The 21,881-nt window shown below is 36.5% G+C and overlaps 1 protein-coding gene and 2 non-coding genes across 3 annotated transcripts in view; all 3 read right to left on the bottom strand.

Annotated features, from left to right (window-relative positions):
• LOC128857340 (uncharacterized) overlaps positions 1–21,881 on the bottom strand; it is a 116,111-nt gene that overhangs the window by 33,146 nt on the left and 61,084 nt on the right. The gene's annotated exons all lie outside the window — the stretch shown is intronic.
• Trnai-uau (transfer RNA isoleucine (anticodon UAU)) lies at positions 2,807–2,909 on the bottom strand. Its single transcript has 2 exons — positions 2,872–2,909; positions 2,807–2,842 (listed from the first exon to the last, which is right to left on the bottom strand). It is a non-coding gene; the product is annotated as a tRNA-Ile (tRNA).
• Positions 5,672–5,774, bottom strand: Trnai-uau (transfer RNA isoleucine (anticodon UAU)). The gene is made up of 2 exons: positions 5,737–5,774; positions 5,672–5,707 (listed from the first exon to the last, which is right to left on the bottom strand). It is a non-coding gene; the product is annotated as a tRNA-Ile (tRNA).

The raw sequence follows: 21,881 nt of genomic DNA, 5'->3' as shown, positions 1-21,881 counted from the left end.
TGTCCAAAACAATATGGAAACCGTCCTGACATTCAGCTTAAATCAGGATATCATAGATCATATTTTTGGGGCAATGAACGTGAAAGATGGACGTTTTGACAATTTGAATCCGGTGCCTTTTAAATACATTTTGGGGGAGTACTTACTTGTGACTAATCACAGCTTCCTGATGGCAGGTGGAGAGTGGTTATGAGGAGAGATTATGAGGAGTTTTTTCATGGCAGAAATACACTCGGAGGTGTGCCATTGCCTGTCGAGAAGCCTCCGCTATTACAAACAACATTTTCTATCATTTTGTGTTTCATACCCGGGGTAGTTTGTCAAGTAGTTAGAATTGTAAGAATAATCGCGACTTGGGGGGTCAAAACTCCACTCTTACGTGGGCATAGCGTAGTAAAGCAAGGCGTGAGTATGTTCACAGCTTGTTGTTAGTCAACTAAATTTATGATGAGTTCGCTGCTCCTGTGAAAGGCTTTCATTAGGGCCATAATGCTTAGGTAATATAATAGCATAATATTGGCAAAACTTCCCAACTTCGTGATTAGTTTTCGATTTAAAAATTAATTCACAAAATATCAATCTGGGTTTAACTTAATAACCTTTTTTTTAATATCATTCCTGGCAAATTCCGTTTGTTCCATTTATACATAATTTAAGTAAAAACAAAACATTTTTTGCTACCATTTTTACCAAAACGGTAATAAATTTTTCTACTTTCTTCGCCCTTCTTAAATGCGACCTTTTGTAAGGGCGCGTCAGAATTCTAATGTCACAAAGTGAGCAAACCTTAAATAATTGAATCGGTGGCAATAAGTACATTTTAGAATTAAGGGGTTATATACAATTAGAATTTTCAAAACAATGATTCTTTTAGTTTTTTTTTTTTTTTTTTGTCTTCATGGAATACACACCGAAAATTGAATATCGTTCCGGAGAATATTTTCGAAGTTACACGCAAGTTTGAAAAGGCGTTTCAGAGTGGTTGAAAGTACAAGGCAAAATTTAAACGCATTTTTTCTCAAAATGGTGTTTTCAAAGTCGGTGACGAACATTACTTGAAAACGGTAAAAACCGATGAGTCTCAAATTTTAACAGGAGCTTCTTAAATATATTTTTTAGTAGTTGATCTAAGAGGCAGGCATTTTTGATGTTAAAGAAAATTTCATTAATGTCGATAAGCTCACAGGAATAATCAAAATTGACCGGCATGTTAGTAGTCGTAGCAGTATAAAGCAGTTTTGAACCATTTGCGTAAAAATTTTACGAGCAAATAATGGATTTATTTTTCGCCAAACTAATATTTCGAAGGGAAAGCATAAAACGACCAAACGAAATTCATTTATTCTCTAATTTGTGAAAAGTCACTAGGATATCGCTTGGAACTTCATAGCGGGCAACAAAGCAAGCATGTAGGTCTAGCGAAGGTGCTTCTATAATAGCAAAACATATTTTTTGTAAATGTAAATTATGTAGATATTCTCGAATCTAAATATTGGAAATGGTTTAGAGAGATGTAAGATTCTTTTATCAGAATTCGGAGCTTAAATTTCTGCGAGCGATCATAAAACAGATACGACTTTACACTAGATTAGATTAGATTAGATTAGATTTGAGCGGGGTTGGTCCAAGCACTCAGTCAGTAGACCATTGTACTACACCCGGATAGATTTCAGTAGAAAGAATAGAGATAGGAAAGATAAAGAGTGGATTCTCTTGGATTCATTGACTTTACACTAACTGAAGACAAAATGACGGTCGATATTTCAGACCTTTCAAACTTTGGTCCCCTCCTATGGGAAGAACACCGAATCGACCTCTGGTGAACAGATTTTACTATCTACAAGCAAAAAACGCTAGTTAACACAATTTATTTATTTTTTTTATTTCCTACAAATTTTAGTTTGTACAATTCAAAATCGCCAAACAAATCGTCAAATTTTGCCATAGGATCCACCAAACAAATTAAAAATTAACAAATATTGACGTTTATTGAACACCAAAATCAAATTTGCTCGTTTTTAGATCCTTTTCAACATTCACTGCTACTCAGATTGAAGAAATTGCCTGATTATTTATGTCTAAGTCTGAAAAGCTAATATCTCACAGAAATTCATTGGGCCAAAAAATCTTGATATCAAAAATTTTTTTGGAGGAAGCAGTAAATATAGTAATTATAGATCTTAACGGCATATTAAGCGATACAAATTTTCTGTTAATAAGTCCTTTTAACCGCTTATTTAAGGGATCAAACCGTGTTTTGATTTGGGGAGGTTTTTTTTACTCACATACCTATGAATATAATAAAACTTCTTTAACGACACGCTTGAAAAATGCATATGAAAAATTACAAAAAACATAAAATTTACCCGACATCCGCACACAACAATTAAAATATTCATATACACAATTAATCTCTATTATTTTCATTGGCAATTAAAATGTTTATCTACTCATGCGGTTACAGATATTAATGGGTTTCATCACAACGCGCATACTCTTCGCTATTACACAAAAATTATAATTTTTCTTTACTGTGTAAAATAAGTAAAGTATTTACGGCGCGCAAAAGTAACACCAAACACCAACGCTTACGAATTGGCTACACGACCACTTGAAGTGCTGGATCAAACCACTTAAAGATGATTCGCACGCAATGCAAAAAGTTACATGAATAGCTTCATAAATCTTATTAAGTTAATCTACAAACGTTTATGCACAAAATTTTGTAAAATTAAGAAAATAATGACCTGGGAGTAAAAATATGCAAAAAACAATACCAAAAAAAAGTTTTGCAAAATAATTGTGCTGCTCCAGGTGAGGCTCGAACTCACAACCCCGGCATTGCTCAACATCAACACACAAGTTACTGATTATAAGTACCGTGCGCTAACCAATTGCGCCACTGGAGCGCTGTGAGGGGGTTTGGCCAATGTTCAACTAGAGCCACAGCACGCTGATGAATCATCAGAACAATACGAGTAACAGTGGATAACAGACGCGAAACAAGAATCGAGCAACAAACAGCATATGGCATTGACAAGGCGAATGAAGCCGAGTAAATAACAGAATATCATAGCAGACAACCAATTGCTCTGCCAAGCAGCACCTGGCTTTCCTAAACACTCGTAACATTCCCAAAGCAACAAAACCAAACTCTCCGCTATTCTATGTGGCATTGGTATCCACGTCATGCTTATAATCGTCATCGCCAGCCGACGATTGGGGAGAAACAATAACAAATACATAATGTTCTCTGGTAAAAGAGCAGCAGACTTTGCGGGAGAAACACAACAAAACAAATACATACATACATATAAATCAGAAAGCACATTCTGACCGCACTGTACGGTGTGAATTTGTTAGGAGCATACGTAAATACATATGTATAGGTAAACACATACTTACATGTTAATATGCACATATAAAGAATTATTTTGCAAATGCATATATGCAATATATTGTACAAACGCACACACACACATACGTAAATGGAGAAGACGAATGAAAAACACTGTGTGTTTAAAAATAGTCAATGTCATATGACGTCACTGATAAGAGCGGCTATACAGATATAAATGTATATCGCGTGGAGACATAGCGGAAGGGAGAGGTTATCGACCGGCCGACACAATCGTACAACAAATCGAATAAAATTTGTTCCAGCAGAGTTTAAATGAATAAATTGTATTTTTGTGCTGGATTTTTGATCATAAACAATTCTTATTATTATTAAGATTACTATTTTAAATTTGATTGCTGATAATTGCATGTCTATACATATGTATGTGTGTGTATATATAAACTTCTTGTTTGCAATAATATAATAACAAAATTTTAAAAATTAACTAAAATCACAATTAAATCGTGCCAGTGAGTGGGATGAAGAAAAATAAAAATTGTTATTGTTACTATTATTAAAAATTTCGCAGCAAACTTATTTCATGTAAAATAATAAAAAAGCCATTAATTATCGTATAAAAATATTAAATATTGTTATGTTATTATTATTTGCTATAGTAACAAGTATCGAAAAAAACTATTTTTTTTGTAAAATAACAAACAAACAAAAAATCAAGTTATAAAAAAGCAAGTAATTAAAAATAAAAAAAAGAATATTATAAATTAAAAAAAAAAATGATTGCAACTATTATTAAAAAATATCGGAAAAAATTATTTCATTAAAATTAAGAAAAAAATTAGCTATCGTAAAAGAATATGAATTATTGTACGTATTAATACTTACTATTGTTAAAAAAATATAAGGTAAGTGATTTCCAGTTAGTGACATAATAAAAAACTAAGCTTACACCCTACTGAAAATTTTGAATTAAACATTTTATAATATTTTTATATGCATTAATACATATCGAAAAACTTTACTTTCTAGTTTATTTCACTTCGTTTCATTTGATTTGATCTCACTTACACACATTCATTACATTTATTCGAATTTTCTTTTGTTTGATTTAATTTAATTTTTTCATTTCATTTTATATAATTTTTACTTCCATTTTTAATTTTTTTTTATTATACCTCCCTTTCTATATTTATTGATTTACATTTTTATTAATTATATAATTTTTAATTTTATATTTTATATTAATTTCAAATATTTCGATGTATGTAGTTTCAAAAAGAAAAAATCTAATAAAAAATTATTTTGACTAATATATATAAAAGAAATCAATTTATTAACCCTGTACCGCATATGAGCCCTTATATGGTATTGCAGTTCTTATAATTATATTTCCAAGTTAAATTTTTTAAAATAATTCAAATTATTTTAATTCCTCAACTATATGTATTTAGCAAAAATGAAAAGGCAAACACTTTTCTATGATTTTATGACAATTCGCAATAACCTCACTTTAGTGCAAGTGGGTGAAAAAGCAGAATTGTAGTGCGAGGGATTCATTTTCAAAAAATGATAACAGAGTACAACGTAAGTACTTTTTGACAAAAAAAAATATTTTCATAAAGTCGATATACTCAACTTTCTTGACGGATAATAATTTTTCCGCTTTTCAACTGTTTTCTATAATTTACAACTATTTTTTATATTTGGTGTTGTAAAAAAGCCGAAATATAAAACTTGTTCATTATTTTTTTGCTTTTAATATGTCTTATTGATAATTAAATAAAGCTATTTCCACCATGAAACAATTTTTTTAAACGTTTCATTAATTCATGCAGTAAAGGGTTAAAAAATCATATATAATATGTTTCATAACAAACTTAATCCTATTTTTTAATTGTATTAACTTAGACAAAAACTAGGAATAAAATCAATTTTTGTTTTAGTTTTTTGTTTACAGATTTTTTCGAGTTTTTCAAACAACCAAAAAAAGAGTCATTAAGCTCAAGCTTTTTTCCAATTCACTCTACATTTATTTAGTAAATTTTTTAAACGTAAACTAATAAATCTGTGCCACTAAATTAGCGCCACCGGCCACATATCTGAGTCATAAATGTGGATTAATTTTATTTTCTTAACATATAAATAAGTATGAGATGCACAGTAAATTACGATATTCGTGCACCAGTTTTTTATTTCGCACTTTTTCACTATTAATACCCTCTAAGGAAATTAGAGCATAAAGCAAGCATTTAGAAACACTCAAATATTTAATTGGGTTGTGTGAAAAAAATGTGACAAAATATTTACAAGTGCTGCTCCAGGTGAGGCTCGAACTCACAACCCCGGCATTGCTCAACATCAACACACAAGTTACTGATTATAAGTACCGTGCGCTAACCAATTGCGCCACTGGAGCGCTGTGCCGATTGCTGGATGGGCTTCTCGTCACTTCTCATTCACTGCTCAGCTTGATCGGTATTTCTCTCCAATTATTGTCACGTACTTTACTGTTGATTAACAAATCTTTTTGCACGAACTTTGAAAACAAGTTTATATATTTTCGAATTTTTCTTTTCCACATTGCTTGTGCTGAATGTTTGCGATTAAAGCAGTCCACTCTGGCAGTCTATGCTCTATTTTTTAATCTGTGAACGTGAGTTAATGTTTACTCATTAAAAAATAACTTGAATCACATTTACAAAAAAATCGTGTCCGTTCCCATGAGATAAGACGAATTAAAAAAAAGCAAATAAGTAACTCCATAAATAAATACAAAAATTAACTAGTAAAGAAATCTTCGGCGTTGAGTCAAATATTTTATAACTAACCCAATGAGTAATATTTTCTGCGCGTGTAATGTAGTTCACTCCGTTATTTACAGTTCTATACATTATGTTTTCTGTTACCCACTTTCAGTATCTTCGGTTGAACCCGCTTTCAGATTTTAGAAGGAAACGTTTGCTGTATAACAATTTCTTTAAGCCGTCAAGCAAAGTTTCATGAATGTTACTCAAACTTCTTCATGACCATCTACCTAACCAATCCAACTCCACTGCGTTTCCATCTTGCACTAGAGACAAAATGGCCACATTGGTTAACGGGCGAGAGGTCTGAACACAATTTGCGCGAATATTCGGCTCGCACGAAATAAAAAGTTAGAACATAGACGACTCCCCTTATGAGTTGGAATTCGGTTATCAAAGAATTTCAAAGTTAGAAACATACCATCCTGACCAAACAGTTTCCGGAATATATTCAGAAAATTCAAAATACAAGTTTATTACTCAAAAGTGATATTGTGGCCTCCATCAACAGCAATGCCTTTATGCCAACGTTCGATGCAGCTTTCGAAACATTTCTGGAACTCTATTTTTGGTATAGCCATTAGAGCCATCTTCAATTTTTTCATTACTTCTTTTCGGCTGTTAAACCGCGTTCCCTGTAGTGGTTTGTTGACTCGATGGAACAGAAAAAAATCGCAGAGAGCTATATCAGGTGAATTCGATGGCTTTCGGATGGTATTCGCTTCGTTCTTGGTGAAAAATTCACGGATAATGATGGCACTGTGAGATGGTGCGTTGTCATTGGTGCAAAATCCAAGAGTTGTTTTTCTACAATTCCTTTCTTTTTTGGCGAACTGCCACACGTAAATGTCTCATAACGCCCAAATAGAAGTCATTATTAATTGTCTGACTTTCTGGCAAAAATTCGTGGTGCTTGTTTTTTTTCCTTGTTCACTCCTCGCGGGAGCATAGGGCTCGACAAGACTCTTCCATCGTACACGGTTCTGTGCTGTTGTTCTTGCACCGTCCCATGAGATGTCGGTATCTGCTAGTTCGCGCAGCATCGACCTTCTCCAAGTGGTCGACCGCGACCTCTGCTCCCTTGCGGGTTCCAGTCCAGAGCCATTCTCCCGTTTAATCTATGAAAACCGTGAGCATCGCTTTCTTTTTTGACTGAAAACAACGTGGTTTTTTTTTTGACTTGGTTCGTTCGGAACTCTCCACTCACTCGCCTGTTGTCTTGATTGCGTGTCCCCCTCATAAACCCACGTCTCGTCACCAGTGCCAATGATGAGTTTGATGAATGTTGGGTCAGATTCAGCCTAGGAAATCATATCTTTGGCGATATCAAAGCGATCCCTTTTTTGCGTGAAATTCAGATCCTTTGGGACTAACTTTGCAGTAAACCCAAATCATTAGTTACAATGTCCTGAACGGATCCATAAGCAATGTTCAAGTCCTCTGCCAGCTCTATGATGGTTATTTTGCGGTTATTGATCTACTTTTCCATCACTTTATTGATGTTTTCATCAGTTTTCGATGTCGACGGTCTGTTACTAAATGCGCTAAATCCGCCAGCTGTCCCATGAATTCGTTATTTCAGTGGGTCAAAAATCGTTATGTCTGCACCGTACGCAATGAGAGCTCGCATTGTTTTAGGAATAATGATTCCCCTCTCTTTGTTCTTTCCACACATTTTTCATCAATCAATCCAATCAGAATTGACCATTTGCTTCAACGTGCTTCGGATCGAATAATTTTTGTCGGACTTGACTCCGATTTGGAACAGTCGATTCTTGCCTCGTATGCCTAAATCCATATTTTACCATGTGCGTAGGTAGATGTTATATAGTACACAGCTTTGATGCATTGCGATCGAAGTTGTTCAGCATTTTCTTACACCAAAGACTGTCAATCCAGGAGCATTTCCCGTACGCAAATCTTTTTGCAAAATCTTATTGATGCTCGTCATATTAATGTCCAAGGATGCCGCAATCTCACGACATCTGACATGACGACCTTCCTCAATTATTTCGCATCAATATTTTCTGGCCCTACTAGTGATTTTGGATGATCTCCCCGAAATTCGTCGGATAACGAAAAATTACCACAAAAGAAATTCGTTGTCCCAGTTTTTTACGGTGCTAAAGGATGGTCACTGTTCGCCGCGTAACTGTTTAAGTCCACAGATGCATTCTTGTCTTGTTAACCTACGTGGAAAATTGTGGAAAATAATCGCTGGAATATGTTCCTGATTTAATTCCATTTTTCGTCGAGTTCAAAATTTAAAACCAAAACGTTCTGAGTGCGTTTATGGCAAATTGACATATTTTGGAAAATAAAAAATGTTCAACTACTTTTTTGCAATTGTTTCTACATGAAGTTGCTTGTGTAAGTAACGACGATCATTTTGAACCCAGAATCATTAAAATCGGTTAATTTTCGACTAATTTATGGGCATTTAAAAAAAAGTTTTGCTTATATAATTTAAAAAAATCGATTTTGATCCGAAAAACAAAATTGCCGATAAGTCTTGAAAAAATTTTTTTTTGGGCGAACAAAAAAATACGTGTCTCATTATTTTGACCAGAGAGCAACATATTTGAGTTACATCGAAATCGAAGAACATGACTCGAATAGCCCGGTTGAATTGAAATGGAAAGCATCTGCTATTAAAAAAAAGTCTGGCAACCAAAGCCGAATAAGTCCGACAATTTTATGTTAAATGTTGTTACATGTTTGACTATATCAAGACGTACGACTTTAGGGATTACTCGTCAGCTCCTCAATTGATCCAATTCTATCGATAATCCTACGGCAGTCGGTTCGACGTTACCGAAACGACCCGCCGGATTTACATATATCAGGCCAAGTACTGTCACTCCAGCAGCATTCCCCTTGCATGTATGGGAAATGTTCATGATGCTAAAACAACAAACAAGTTGTTTGGAAATTTTGGTATATTGGAAACGCTCTAAAGAAAATCTTGACCCGACTGCATAGGCAGGGCAGGGAAAAAAATCAAATCCCACACAGCAAACAATATCGTGCCGAGATGTAAGTCCTCACTAGTTTTTGAGTGTGTTGAGAAACTGAATCTGTTGGGAACATACAATCGCATCCGGCTAATTTGAGTTCCAGAGCACAGGACTATAACTGGGAACGAAGTAGCGGACGCATTGACAAGATAAGCTGCGGCCTCGTCCTTAATAGGACCCATGCCCGTCGAACCAACAAGGAGATTTGGAGTGAATAGACTAAGGGAGGTTGGCACCAAACTGTGAGTCTGCGCCAGATGAAACCCTTACTGGGGCGTTACAATCAAAAGATATTTAAAAAACACAAATAACACTTCCCACGAATAAATTACGAATGTTCACGGGCAGTCTCGCAGGCCACTGCAGACTGCACATGATCAGGATATGGACCACTGTGTCATGTAGTATCTGCGACCAATCCCAGAAGGCTCCAATACACCTTCTCCTTGAATGCTATAGGGCGGAGAAGGTTGAGACATTTCGGCCAAATGCAGCCAGAAGAAAGCCACGTATGCTCAATCCAACACAGCTATATCTTGTGTTTAATATCCGAACTGGGTCTGGATGAGGTACTGTGATGAGTAGAGGGCATACAAGAGCATGAGGTCGAAGTGCAAACCTCAAATCAATCTACGCCTATATCGTGCCGAAGTTGATCAAGCATTGCTTAGTTTCTATGTACAAATAAGATATGAAATGTTTACAAAATAGTTTGCGACTTTGTTTGCATCCATTTGCCCCTTTTTGTTTCTTCTCTATTTCTGCCTGGCAATGGTATCACGAAGAACGTTTCTAATTTATCTTCCAAGTGGGCCCTATCATGGGCAATCGTATAACCTAACCTAAACTAAGCAAATCAGTCATTAACTCGACCGCAAGCAACACGAAGATAAGTGAGAAAAGGTAAAGAAATTTTTTATGAAAAATAATTCAATTTAAAAAACTATAAATTGCACCACCGATTTCGGAAAAAACGTGCCAGAAATAAAACCTGTTGTCATGAAACTAATGCCATTGTTGACGATGAAACCAGTCAGAGCAGACAAAGAGGCAGTCATTCACAGTCAAAGTAGCTCAACGACGCACCGCAACGGACAATCAAATAGCAGTGCAGCAGCAAGCGATAATCACGACAAATCAAAGTAGTGAGAAACCTGGCGTGGCATTAAGATACAGTAGTTGATTTAGAACAGTACTAGCCGCCAAGGTACATACAGGTACATATTTAAGTATAAGTACGAGTGGTAAAAAATAGTTGTTTATGTAGTTAGAAGAAGCAGCGGCAGCAGAAGTACTGTAGTTGGCGTGAAAGGCTTCTTATGCAAGCCACAGCGCGAATGCGGAAGCTGTGTGTTGTGTGTTCGTAAGTTTCAGGTTGTAGTTGCATGTCATATACCCACATATATGTATGTACTATATACTTATACTTGTACCTAGGTATGTATGTACATGTATACTTTTACAAGCAATGAAGTAATGCTGTTTATGTGGTTGACGTTGTTCGTTGCTTCATTATTTACCTGTAGTTATCTTAATTCTTACTTAGAAGTCTTATTAAGAAATCTCAAAAGGTTGTTATTAAACTAGGTTACTTAAAGCTTACCAACTGATTTCTTCTCTTTCATAATTTCAAAAATATATGTACGAATATGTATGCTGATTAATTTTATTTCTTCTCTTATTAAATTCTTTTACTTTTTGACCTTAAAGTGGCGGCAAAAGAACTAATTTCGAAATACCTGAATATACAACATGTCCAATTATGTAGGTTATATGAAAATATTACGGAGATTAACAAAGTTTGCTTAACCCATTACTGCCTACCCGTAGTCCTCGCTGTACGGTTTTTTTGTTTTAAGTTTTTAGAAAAGTTTGTATAGGTCAAGCAATGACAAAGCTCCGAGTGAATTTCTGTCATACAAAAGCGTCTTATTAAAACATCCATCTGCCATTAGGAGGCGAGATAAAACTGTAGGTCTCTCCATTTGTTGAACAACATAAATACGCGTACCACAAATTGAAGGAGGCACGCGGCAATTACAATAACTATATCACAGGGACATAAGCTGTGAGTACTGCCAGACATACCTTAGCCGTAACCATAGCAATCAGCTGCTCTGATAAAACATATGGGCATCACTCTAAACGATCATAGGTGCCGCAACATAACGCCATAACCATAACCGTAGCCGTATGTAGCTATTGGATTTTGGTTTTTCCTCATTAGTGTAAGCAGCTATGGAATACTTTACATTTGTTTTGATATAATATTTGCGATCAAATTTGAATAATTGAAATGAACGACGAAAAATTAATTGCCTTAGGGAAAATGATTTGTATTTTTATGAAAAAATGCAAATGTTGTCATTAATTCTACTTCAGTATCAGCTGTTTATGGTTACGGCATGACTAATCGACAAATGCTGTAATGTTGCGGCTATGGTTATGGTTACGGCTATGGCTACGACACCACTAATATCAGCCTTACCGACAAATTTTAACAATTTATTTAGTTTTAAATTTTTTTTAAAGAAACTATAATTCATTCTACTACAAAAACTATGTAAATCTAGGTTTCAAGTTTGTGAAAATTAAATAAATAATTCTGACTATCTAAAAAAAAATGAACGAATGAATGAATAATTCAGAATATCAAATAAAAATCGAATAAAGCCCAATGAATTTTGCTGCAAGTCTGCTGTAGCGCAAAAATCGTATTTTTGGATTTTTCATTTCCTTGCCGTCCTGTAAATTTTCCTCATGCGAATTTTATTGAGGAACAGACCCAACATCGTCAGCAAAAGGATTTTGAAAAATATTTTTCTTTGATTCCTATACTTTTTAGCTTTGTAAACATACATATTTAATTTTTGAGAATTTCTGGTAATTGGCTTTTTGAAAGAATAATCGGAATTTCAGCTTACCTTCCAAAGGACGTCAGCTACTTGCACTTTCTTCTGTGAGCAGGAAAGAAAACTAAATTAATATCATATGCCTTTTACGAGATATGATTGTTTGCGCAAATATTATTTTGTGGGTATTTTAATACCCCTTAGGTAGTTATAGGTTCTTATCATGCCGGTCCTAACGTATGGGGCAGAAGCCCAAATGATGAGAATATCCGATGAGGCGTCCTTAGAGTGTAAGAGATAGACGTGGCAGCCGAAATTTTACTCACAATTTTTTTCACCATAGGTAAATAGCTATACCGTTAAGTTACCCGTTTTTTAAACTGAAGTAACAATTGCAGTCGGTCTGTTAAAATTATAAGCATGACAGACAGAGAGGACTTTTTCCCTAATGATGAGATTATTTGGATTTTACTTCTAAAATTCAATTCTAAACTTCCGCTGAACTATTTTCGATCAGTAAAAGTATATTTATCTCAACAGAATAGACGTAATCTCGGGATCTCGAACTCATAGGGCATAGGTAGGCGCTACAAGGCAGATAAACTGGCCCGTCAAAGTAGATCCAAGAGTTATGTTAACTAACACTAAGCAGCTATCTTCTTCTATTTATTCAAACTAATCTGTCAAATTATGTATAAAAATGCGCGAACAACGCAGAGAAAATAACAAAAAGGCATACTAGCCAGGCTGTCAAATTCAATTTTGAATGCAATTTTCAAATACTAGGTATGGGAATAAGTTTCCGCCCTCGTAAAAGCAGTGTCGCTGCTGATACTATTTTTGTGTTCGCTCTAGTAATATGTTGGTGATTTAAAGGTGGATATATATGTGAGGTCTCGATCGCAGTAATTGGCATTCATTTGAAGCGTAAAGATCCTTTCTTATCTAACGCCAAAAATGTCTACGTTCGCCCCGAAAAAACCGCATTTGCGGGAAGTAATGCTTCATTATTACCTTTTAAAAGAAAGTGCAGCTGAAACGTGTCGTATATTGATAAATATTTACGGCAATCAAGCGCCATCAAATACAACTTGTAAATATTGTTTCGACGCTTTCAAAGTGGCAATTTCGACGTGAGTGATAAAAATCGGAAAGGGGCACCCGAAAAAATTCGAGGATACTCAACTACAACAATTATTGGGCGAAGACGCATGTCAAACCCTTGATGATATGTGTAAAGAGTTAGATATTGTCAGATCAACCGTCGGTAAACGTTTGCATATAATGGGAATGGTCCAGAAAGCAGGTAACTGAACGCCACATCAATTGAAGGAGAGGGATATCGAGAGACGTTTGGTGACGTATGAGATGTTTCTTGAACGGCAGAAAAGAAAGATCTGCATCGCATCGTCATTGCCGATGAAAAATGGATCTATTTTGATAAGACTAATCGTCGAAAATGTTCTAGCCTGCCAGGTAAACCAGGTCCATCGGCAGCGAAAAAAAATATTCATGCTTCAAAGGTTATGTTGCGCATCTGGTGGGTTCAGAAGGATATCATATATTATGAACTCTTTAAATCATCTGAAACCATCACTGGCAATCGTCACCGACTGCAGCTAATACGTTTGATGGGGGGATGGGATGGTAGACATGACAAAATGATTTTGCCGCATGACAACCCCAGACCACACGTTGCTAAATCGGTCCAGAAATAATTAGAAGGACTGAACTGGGAAATCTTGTCGCACCCACGGTATTCTCCAGACATTGCACCTTCGGATTACCATCTGTTCCGATCACTTGTCTGCTCCGGACTAGTATTGAACATCATAGCTGTGCCAATATTACGTATAAACCCTGGCGAAGTAGTAAAGCTAGAACCCCATACGTTCTAAGTATTGTAGCTTTCAAGCAATTTATTCAGCTAACAAATATCATAGCTGAGTAAAGACACAACGCCGCGAAAGTGTAGTGTGATTTTTTTTATGGAATAAATATACATACATACAGACATACATATGTACTTGCGCGCAGAAGAACATTCGTTTACTAAAAAAAAAAAAATTTAAAAAGAACAAAGTCTCATTCATTGCTGTGGTACCTTACAGGTCATGTCTCGGTCAATCGGTGGTTATAACCAAGTTTTGTCAAAAACGTCAAGACCCGACCTGACAACTTCACAATAAATGGGTATGCTTGCATACATACATATGTATGTACATATCCCTACATTTTTACAAATGTGCTCAGAGGCCTACTTTCCCTCTACTGTATTACTGCGGTAATCGACAAGACGGCTAATTAAATTCTTTTGGCATATACGAGCAGAAACGTGTAAGTCTCCGACTCCTCTGCCACAAACGAATGTATGTATAAACCCCTAGCTGGGCGTCTGCTGCAGCAACAAAGAAATAAACATTTATATGTGTGCGTGTGTATGTGTGGTGAATATATTCGCGTATATGCATGCATGTTGCATGCAACATCATAATGCGCAACGTGACTTATGGCCATTTCTTATATGTAGCTATGTGGCTAGGCTATGCTTGATCAACAACTGCCTGGTGAAAAAAGAGAGACCTAGACTGGCTGCTGATGCGTAAGGCGTTTCAATTCGCTTTTCTTTGTTTTTTATTTTTATTTTTTATTTGTTTTTCTTTTGCTTCCTCATTGCGCAAGCGCAGACGTTTATGAGGCCTTTCTTTTCTTGCCAACACAGTTTTATGATTACCTAGCAGACTTTCTTTCCTCCATCCATTCGAATCTACAGCAGCTCATATTTCTGTTTTGCATTTCCACTCATACGAGGTATGCATAAGTGGCGTGTCGATGTGAGTACGTGAAGTACAGTGCAATTCATATTTTATTGACCATGTCAGTTTGCACGGTTCATAGATCGTCAATTCGACAAACGAATACAATGAAAAATTTAGCTTTATTAGTAATAATCACCTATGCATTATGGAGTACACAATACACTAGGGTGGTTCCATTTGCATAGGTTTTGCGACATTATTGCAGATATACTCACATACATATATTCTTATATGTATGCAAGTACTAGCTGAGCGATTCTATGTCAAGTGATCCAAGTCATTTTGTTCTGAAATTGGATTTATTTCAAACATTGTTAACAAAAAATTAATAATTTGAAGATCTATTCAGTGTTAAAAATGTGTATACAGAGTTTCTTCTTCTTATTTTTCCTGGCTTTCCTATTTCGGTTCAGCGCATGGTTCAATTCCGAATGGAACAAAATATCGGCCAAATTGCCGCCACGGCCTCGGCGGCGCACCTCCATCCGATGTTCGAAATTTTCGATGACGCTAAGGCATAATTAAGGTTCTATGCCGTTAATGTGCCGAATTATCTCATCCTTTAGCTCTTGAATTGTGGCTGGCTTATCGACGTACACCTTTTCTTTCAAATAACCCCAAAGAAAAAAGTCCAACGGTGTCGTTGACGTTTAGGTGTGGTTCACATTCAACATCCGCCCTTGAAATTTAACCACCCTTTAGTATTTTTCCATGTCTTTAGTTGTCTGCCTCGATTCAAAGATGGACAATAGCACTGAATCGAGAGTGTACTCGGAACTTTTATACTTAAATTACTCCTTTAGACTCTCAGACTGGTGTAGCGTCTCCCAAGCTGAGATGTACGCTATAGACAAAGCAGCGAAAACGATAGTCAAGCAATGATAATGGCACTGGCCTTAGGGTGCATACATTCAAGAGGTGTTAAAGATTGTAGGAGGCCGCTCTCGCTTATCCAACAACACAACACGACACTTTGTTGGGACCCCGACCACTCTGGAGGAGAGAGAAATGAAAGAGCGCATGAGTGTGCGAAGGCTTGACCGTCAGCGAGTGGTAGAGGAAATAAGCATTACTCAAGGTGGATTTAATAAGGTGACAGCATTCACCCAGCTGAATTTTTCGCCGTAGGTATGGCTTACGTCAAAATGATATGCTTTGTTTGTATGTATTGGTATGTTTACATTCGTATGTTTACATTTGCTTGCTGATTTTGACATGATGCTTGCACCAAACGCAACAACAAATACATGTAGGATTTTACTTATATGTGTTTGCTGTCACCTGTAATAAATTCGCCTTGGCATTACTCTAAACGAACGATTGACGTGAGCATAAGGGCCACCGAGTGTCTTGTCGTAAGCAAGCAATCCGTTTAACTTAACCTCACCTAGTGGTTCCGGTCTTCTCATAACATGCCCGTACCAGCAAAGTCGAGTTTCTTGAAGTTTTGCGCTAATTTGCTGCTACCAAGAATAAAGTTGTTCTGTATCTCGTCCACTGGCCCACTTCAGCTTACGTATTACTGCCCCGTACAGTTTCTGTTCTAATTTGGGGAGTATAACCCAGCATTCGGAAGCCATTTCGGTATGCCATTTTTGGTCTGATCATGCTTTTGTAAATTTTACCTTTTAGCTTTTGTGGTATTTTCTTGTCGTACAGGACACCAAAAGCTGCTCTCCAGCTTTGCCATCCGCATTGAATTCGGTTGCACATTTTCTTCTTTGAACGTAACATCTTCACTAACATGCGAATCCAAGTATTTAAAACTATTCACCATCCCGATAGGGACGTTATCGATTATTCAGAGCTGGTCACTCGCAACTCGCTGCGGCAAAATTGAACTCTATAGCTTCAGTTTTTGTGCGCTGGATTCATGCCCGTTAGATTCAAGGGAGTTTACTTACTAGTTCAGCTTTTCAGGTGGTAACTTGGTAGTATGTGTCGATGAAATGTTTTATGATGGTTCCCGGAATCAGATGGATGCTTCATGCCTACCAGACAAGCCCTATTGTGTGTCTTTTCAGTAATTAGGTATGTAGTTTAATCCTACTTCCGAGAGGAACTTTTGTGTGGATTCTTGGAGTTTCATGTCCCGTCCTTTAATAGATGGTCACCTAATACTATTTTAATAATATTATTAATAGGACTATGAATAAGTTCGTGCGGGTTTTTTTCGAAATTTGAAACTTTATTGACGTAAAATGGTTACAAATTTAATATTCAAAATATTGTCCATCGCTTACTACTACTTTTTCCCATCTTTCTGGCAATTCACGGATTCCCTTTGTGAAAAATTCGGTCGGTTTTGCCGCAATCCACGAATCGATCCATTTTTTGACTTCATCGTAATTACGGAAGTGCTGGTCAGCCAGGCCATGTTGCATCGATCGGAAGAGATAGTAATCGGATGGCGCAAGGTCTGGACTATACGGCGGGTGGGGTAGGACATCCCATTTGAGCGTTTCTAAGTATGTTTTGACCACTTGTGCAACATGTGGCCGAGCATTGTCATGTTGCAAAATAACTTTGTCGTGTCTATCGGCGTATTGCGGCCGTTTTTCTCGCAGTGCTCGGCTCAAACGCATCAATTGTCGTCGGTAGACATCCCCCGTAATCGTTTCATTCGGTTTCAGTAGCTCATAATACACAACACCCAGCTGGTCCCACCAGATACACAGCATAACCTTCAGGCCATGAATATTCTGCGCCGACGTCGATGTTGAAGCATGGCCAGGGTATCCATACGTTGCCCGACGTTTTGGATTGTCGTAATGGACCCACTTTTCATCGCCAGTCACAATTCGATGCAAAAAACCCTTTCTTTTGTGCCGTTGAAGCAGTTGTTCGCATGCCATAAAACGGCGTTCAACGTCTCTTGGCTTCAATTCATACGGCACCCAATGGCCTACCTTTCGGATCATTCCCATGGCTTTTAAACGTTTGGAAATGGTTGATTGATCAACTCCCAAAGTTTTTGCAACCTCTTCTTGCGTTTGAGCCGGATCTTGATCGAGCAATTCCTCCAATTCGGTATCCATGAACTTTGGCGGCGCACCCTCGCGTTCTTCGTCTTCCAAGCCAAAATCACCACTTTTAAAGCGTGCAAACCACTTCTGGCACGTTCGCTCAGATAGAGCATGCTCACCATAAACTTCCACCAAGATACGATGACTTTCGGCTGCTTTTTTCTTCATATTAAAATAATGAAGAAGAATTCCCCGCAAAAACACATTATTTGGCACGAAATTCGACATTTTCAAGTGTGGTAAAAATATTGTTGTTTACGCTTCAAATAAAAAACTTATACTGACGTTTGTGCCTTACGACAGTAGCTCTCCAATGAATGTTTGGAAATGTGGATCGATGGAATAATAATCAAGTTACGCCATCTGTTGTAAAACCGCACGAACTTATAAATAGACCTATTATAATAATATTATTTTACATTCGATGAACGGTGCTCAAGAATGAGTCTCGCAGTTTCGTTCTCTACTCTGCAAAAATATGCAGGCTTCCCAGTTTAGTGAAAACTTCTGTGACAATTCTTAATTTGTACTTACGGAAGCTCATACAATCTTTAAATGGATTCTGGTTCTCTGGAGGGTTTCACAACTGGTTGATTACTCTAATGTAGTTCCCTAGGAGCTTTATTTGTTTTTCTTTTTCTTCTTAATTGTCGCGATAACCGCTTACGCGATTTTGGCCGAGTTTAACAAAGCGCACCAGTCGTTACTTGCTCGTGCTAACCGGCGCCAGTTGGACACACCAAGTGAAGACAAGTCCTTCTCCACCTGATCTTTCCAACACAGAGGAGGCCTTCCTCTTCCTCTGCTACCATCTGGTACCACATCGAATACTTTCAGAACCGGAGCGTTTGTATCCATTCGGACGACATGACCCATTATTCGCTGCGCTATGTCTATATCATCGTATATCTCATACAGCTCATCGTTCTCAAAAATCGTGTTGTCAGCGTCCACGCTTCTGCGCCATACGTTAAGACGGGAATGATGAGAGTATTGTAGAGTGTTAGTTTTGTTCGTCGAGCGACGACTTTACTGCTCAGTTGCCTACTTAGTTCAAAGTAAAACTTGTTGGCAAGAGAGATTCTACGTTGGATCTTCAGGCTGACCTTGTTGACTGTATTAATGCTGTTTTCTGTGTCTTTTTGTTTTTGGACTCTTATTTAAATCACAGGATAATAATCCACAAATTGCCAGGATATTCTACTTTATTTTTATTTTTTTATTACATCCAATGGTACTCATCTGTCCGTTATTACGGCAGCTCCTTCTTAAACTTATGAATCTTCAAAACGCCGAATAAGCGCGAATACCATACCCGACTATTGCTTTGCGACGGAAGAAGCTTCTTCGCCTTTTAATTTGAAGTTTTAACAGGGTGAACAGTTACTTACCCCTTGCCCAAGGAGTAGAAGGGCTCTGGACTTATGTGTGAACAGTTATCACGGGAAATCTGGCAGAAAGCCGTGGAAAATGTGATAAAACGGACACAAGTTTGCATCAACAATTACGGCAGCCTTTTGACGGGTATTATTTCTTTCACTCAACAGAAAAATTCTAAGGGTCCAGATTCAGATTTACATCACCCAAGATCATTAGTAAAGTTATTCAAAAACATAATTGGATGATTAATTTTGCATCACCTTGTATAAAGGTAAAAAATGCCTGTTTTAATGCTTTCTCGTTGAAAAAATAAAATTGTATTCAAATGAATTTATTGGAAAGTATGATTTTGTTAAATAAATTCTATGTACGAGGTTACCCTATGGTCAACAGTTAAAGCCTCACGAAAGTTCATTCAATAGTTTCGGAAATTAGTGAGTTCAAACAAGCAAACAGAAAGGCAAAAATTCTAAAGCCGGTTACATTCGCTGCATCACTTTCGGCAATTTTTTTTAAGAATTTTTCTATAGTTTTATATAAGTGTAGGTTTGAACATCCCTAGGCTCAATAATGATTGTTAAAACTACAGTTACTGACAGAAAAAAAGGGGAAACAAAGAAAAAGGAGACGGAAAAGGAAAATGAAAGGGAAAAGAAAGGAAAAAGGGGCAGAAAAATGAAGGGAAAAGAAAAAGGAAAAAGGTAGGGAAACGGAAAATGAAAAACTGAAAGAAAAAGAAAACGAAAAGGACACTAAAAAGAAAAAGTAAAAAGAAAAGGAAAGGGGATAGGGGAAAGTAAAAGGAAAGCTAAAGAATAGGGGAAAGAGAAGGGAAAGAAGAGCAAAACGGAATAGGAAACAGGGGTAGGTTGAGGAAAGGAAAAGGAGCAGAAATAAAAAGAAAAAAGGAAGAAATTAAGAAAAAAAGAAAGAAAAGGGAAAGGAAAAGGTGAACTTAAGAAATAGGAAAAGAACAATGAAAGGAAAATGAAAATGAAAAAAAAAATGAAAATGAAAAGTAAATACAAAAAATTAGAAAGAAAATAAAAAGAAGAAGTAAAAGAAAAAATTATGAAAGAGGATAGTAAAAGGAAAAGGAAAGAATAATAAATAGGAAAAGGAAAAAGAGGACGCTTAAGGAAAGGGGAAAGGATAAATGAAAAGGAACAGAAAGAAGAAAGAGAAATGGAAAACGAAATAAGAAAGGAAAAAAAGTAAAAGAGAAAAGAAAAAAATAAAGAAAAGGAAAAAGGAATTTCCTACAAAATAACTGTGTCCACATAAGCTTCAAAAGAAAATATTTAGAAACAACCGATGGAGAAGTCAGGCAATCCTCCCAAACAAATGCATGTAGTCTGTAATCCTCGACTGACGATCGTCTTTTAAAGTACATAAACGTTAACTCCTTTATAGGATCGGCCAAATGATTACTTCTTTGATGTCGACTACCTGTGCATGAAATACACAACTTCGGACCATTGTGCTACAGAAGTATGCCATAACACAGCAAAGAAAATGCGAACCGCCCCAATGTGCATATGTAAGTGTTTACAATAGTCCATTTGCACACAAATTTATCGCTCCAAATAAGATTTATGCGCGTTGATCTAAATTACGTGATTTCCAACAAGGAAAACTTTTCTATTTTTCTTTCGGCTCTATCTTATTTTCAATTATAAAACGAAGTCGAACGGGAAGATAGCCATAATAGAAATATTAATTGTGTTAATGTCATAAAAGTCAGTATGCGAAAGACGTGCGATGGAGTTGGCAAGAAATTAGTTTACTGATAAACTTTTTTTTTTTGGACTTCAAAGTGGAGTAAAATTAAATTGAGTTCAACATGGAATTTTTACATGAAATGCAATTTATGAATTTCGACACAATTTTGCACAACATGGCATATAAACATCGAGCGAATCGCATTGAATAAACGAGTTTAGAAATATGTTTAATGAAAATAGATATGAAAAAATATTAGAATGCAATCAACTTTTATTAATAAACTTAAAGGCCACTCTTCATACTATTAAAAGGCCTTATCTCTGTATGAAAATCCAATGTATAAAATAATGGAAAGTTAGCAAGATAAAGCAAAGGGACTGCATCGGCGAGAAAAAAATACTAATCTATGCCAATGATTTGAGGCTGATTGGGATGAATTAGGATTATCATTTCTATCCATGCTGAAACGGATTAAGAAGGTGGGCCAACATCAGACCTTTAGGCGGCTAGCAGCGATTTAGAAGCAATCAGCTGATTTGCTGGCGTAACCGAGATTATGAAAGCGACTTGTTTACGACAGAGGTCGACAAACGTGTATAGCGTGAATCTTGTTGTTGTTTCACAAATGGAGGGACCTACAGTTTCAAGCCGACTCCGAACGGCTTAAGTTCGTTGCCAAGGTGACATTTCACACTAAAAAAATCGTGTACTGTTTATGTTCGTTCCATTCAGTTGTGAGTTACAGTGTGTTAACAATGGAAATCAACAAAGAGAAAATTCAGTACATTTTACAGTTCTTTTGATAAAGGCGAAATTGCAAGCTAGGACGCTGAAATAGTGAATGGTATTTATGGTGCCGATACTGTAAGAGCTAATTACGTGCAATTTTAGTTCCGTTGA

The sequence above is a fragment of the Anastrepha ludens genome, chromosome 3, assembly GCF_028408465.1.
Source record: "Anastrepha ludens isolate Willacy chromosome 3, idAnaLude1.1, whole genome shotgun sequence".
Taxonomy (NCBI): domain Eukaryota; kingdom Metazoa; phylum Arthropoda; class Insecta; order Diptera; family Tephritidae; genus Anastrepha; species Anastrepha ludens.
This window is presented reverse-complemented; position numbering and strand designations above follow the sequence as displayed.